At 43.7% G+C, this 3697-nt stretch overlaps 1 non-coding gene across 1 annotated transcript; it reads left to right on the top strand.

The window, feature by feature from the left end:
• The first annotated feature begins 3313 nt into the window (after nt 1–3313).
• On the top strand, nt 3314–3386 carry TRNAR-CCG. The gene has a single exon. It is a non-coding gene; the product is annotated as a tRNA-Arg (tRNA).
• The last annotated feature ends 311 nt before the right edge of the window (nt 3387–3697 follow it).

Here is a 3697-nt window from a genome sequence, read left to right as displayed (position 1 = left end):
CCGCCCACCAAAGCTTGGACAACCTGGATGGACTGGGTGAAGAAAGCAGCTACCTGGAACTGTGGTTGCATCTTTACCGAGGAGCGTGCTGATGTGGGGGTTTCCAGGTACGGTGTCATTTCAGCAGAACAGTACCCTGGCTCACAGCTCTCCTAAGGACTGCAAAATACTTCACCACGTCGTTTGCTCAGGTTCAGGGGGTAGCAGGGTTGTCTACCAAGTGAATAGTCTGTGGAAATGGACGTTGCTCCTGGAAAAATGACACTTCTGTGACCTGTTCTGAAAATACATTTAATCAGAGTGACTTTAATAAAGGGGGAAATATATACACTACAGCTGCTCCAGACACAAGGTAAGCAAAGCGCATGCCGCTGGGTGTTGTGTAAATGGTCGCAGGAGTACTCCGACACCTTTCAACTGGGATCTAGCAAATATGTGCCTTAACAGATAGATTTATACTTTTTTATTAATTAATTTTCCGAAAAATTACAAGCTTACTGAAGTCATACTTGAGAGGGTCCTTTTCTGTGCCAAACCAATCTCTTTGCATGGATGAGGAAAAGGCTAGAAAACTTTAAGCGAATGCCTTCACTTAAAGCTTTTTGAACTAATCAGTAAATGTGCAAAAGGAGTTTAAAACTTTCTTACAATGTTTTCATGTACAGAATGACCTTCCAAAGCTGCAAGATCATTCTACAGCTTACTTAACCTAATGTATGTGTGCATATATATATATCTCTCTCTCTCTCCAGCTTCCTCCCTCCCACAACTTACTGTGCAGTTGTGTTGGTCAGCATACACGTTAGACGAAAGTCAGACGATGTGCTCGGCATGTGCGTGATGGGTCAACAAGTGTTGGAACTCAGGGAAAAAATGACAGGACTGGTCATTGGACAGGAGCTCAGATTCCTTCTGAGCTGTACGAGATTCTGGAAGTGCCAACCAGACCTGGATCGGCATGTTGCCTGCAATTTTCTGTAGGGTAGCTTTTAGATCTAGAAATACGGAACTTGTAGCTGCAGGTTTTAATTATTTCTGTGTATTGTCTTCACTTAATTGGTTTGTTCTACAGTGATTAAATGCTGTTGTTTGAGTTGAGAAATTACTATGTGTTTACAATGGGGACTTAAGGGAAAGATTTGAGGGGGTGTTTTATTTTGGGAACTTGAGTAACTAGACTCAGAAACAGTGGACTGGGTTACGCAGCACTGCCTATCTGTGTGGGGCTGTGAAGTGTTCATGGGTTACCTTCTGGGGTGCACCCCACAACCTTAGCTCCCCGGTCAGCCAGCCTGTCGAATTACTGCAGCTTTTGAGCTGCACGTTTGTATGTTGTTTGCATGGAAGCTGTGATGTGGGGAAGGTGCATGCTCACCTCTTTCCTCAAAATGTCTCACAGCGCGGACGTGCTCTCCCAGACCCTCTCTGTGAGGCCACAGTCCTTCAGGAACACAGTTGTGCTTTGTTCCCTGTTAGCATTAGGTCACTCATCCAAATAAGAGATTTCTTGTTGTGCGTTTGCTGGAGGAAAGCCTGAGCCTCCATTATTCCTTGCTTACCACATGTGGCTTGGGACCCAGTGCTGTTTGGTGGCCTGTTACACTCCCTGTGTACTCATCCTCTGTCATATTATCACGTTATGGGCTGACTCAGCTTGCTCTTTGTCCTCAGCAAATCAGCTAGGATTGCGCGCCAGCGTTCCCTGTTGCCCCCAGGTCTTCTGTGGGTATTTACAGTCAAACAAACTTTTGGGGGATGACACATGTGGTCATCCTGGAACATGCTTGTCAAAAGCAGTCATACGTGGCTGCAGCAAAGGTCTCTCAACTCGTACTCTTACAGAGTTGAGATGGCTGAAGGTTCAGCCTGCTGTCTTCCAACAAATGAAACGGGCTTTGGGAGACATTGGTAGGTAATTGTTAGTTGTATAAATTTCTCCCTCAGGACACACCCCAAAGTTTTGATCACAATCCCAGCAATCACTCATGCAACAGAAAGGGTCTTCAACCTCCCGAAGATGATTAAAACAGGTCATGGAAACATGAAGCATGGTAACTCACCCACAGGTGTTATCACTTGAATGAGGTCCTACGTCTCTCTGTGCTTTGAGTGTATAATTATGACTAAAAATGTGGACATACTTAAAAATAAACTCAGATTGTTGGTTTGTTTTTTTTTTTTTGAAGCTGGCATGGAGGCAGCATAAGGAATTCACTGCCTTTTCTTTCATATAGTGATTGTAGAAATTTGAACAGAATAGACCTGCTGTTCTGGTGATGATGCTTGCTGGGATTTTTTTTTTAACATCTATCTTGTTAATATTTATGTAAAATTTACTTATCCTAAAAATGTCAAATGGGTATATAGAAGACCTTCAGAAATTGTGGGTTTTTTAAATTATAGATTAGTAGCTGTGATATTAGAGCTTTGCACTGCAAACTGGGACATACCCACATTTCCATTCATAATGGGACTACTCATTTTTGGATGAAATCTCCTATTTGTAAATCCTATTTATCACGTGAAACAGTAATGGCCTTTAATGGCAACACCTGAAACGTTTAATCTGTAAAGAGACACATTACAGTACTCTCACTAGTTTTAGTGTCTTGTATTGTAAAAGGTAAAGAAAAAAATCAATTAACCAAACAATCTTTCTGTTATCAGAGCTAGAGATAATAGTCTCAATATGTGTCATCTTTACACTGAATTTTGTTTGTGATAATGAAGGAAGTCAGACTGATATAACCTTGATTACTTCTGAGTACACAAAGCCCCAATAGTGTGTTTCAGGTTTGAGGGTTTAAAAAAAAATAATTTAAAGCAGTCTGCATTATTTGTGGATTTTTTAAGTCTCTCCTGAAGCCAGGGAGGCCTGAAAATACTGAATTCATCACATAAAAATTATATTCATCTCTAGGCTTGATACCTTAAAGAGCAGAATGTGGCTGGTTAAACTGGAAGATACTCTTAGAGATGTGCTGAATGATTTGAGGTAATGGAGAAAATACTCTGCTAAGTGTAAGTGTGGAGATAATGGATCGTGATAATGTGGAGATGGAATGCTGTTGTCCTTGTTATGGTAGCTGAATGCTGACAACAGCTTTTTTTCTAAATTCAGAGATAATTCAAATCCCCATGTGCCTCAGCTTCTTTAAGAAACCTTAACAGAAGCAGGGGACTGCTGAATTGCAGTATTGCAATTCACAGCGTATTGCTCCAGCAAAGTCAGTCTGTTACCACTATGTTCGTTAGGAACCCACAGGATTGTGGGTTCGAGTCCCATCTGGGTCGTACCGTGCACATTTTGGGTGACCCAGTGGCCTAATGGATAAGGCATCAGCCTCCGGAGCTGGGGATTGTGGGTTCAAGTCCCATCTGGGTCGTACCGTGCACGTTTTGAGGGAGAGAGATCGGTGGAGCCACACCCTGCCATCCCTGAGGCAAAGGCAGCAGATGGGGGCTCCACGAGAAGCAGAGGATCCCCTGCCTTCTTGCTACCAGGTAGAAAGAGGGGACCTAAGCGACGGGGGGGAATGGAAACAGGTCCCTGCTCGGGGTGCCAGGCGAACCCCTGCCCGACCTCCCTCACCTTCCCAGTTGCCCTTACACAACAGATATTGGGCCCTGGAACCTGAGGGCCAGGCAAACGAGGATGTAGATGAAGGTCCATCCAGGAGGTTGCCCAGGGTGAGGC

Source organism: Pygoscelis adeliae, unplaced genomic scaffold (assembly GCF_000699105.1).
Source record: "Pygoscelis adeliae isolate BGI_AS28 unplaced genomic scaffold, ASM69910v1 Scaffold233, whole genome shotgun sequence".
Taxonomy (NCBI): domain Eukaryota; kingdom Metazoa; phylum Chordata; class Aves; order Sphenisciformes; family Spheniscidae; genus Pygoscelis; species Pygoscelis adeliae.
This window is presented reverse-complemented; position numbering and strand designations above follow the sequence as displayed.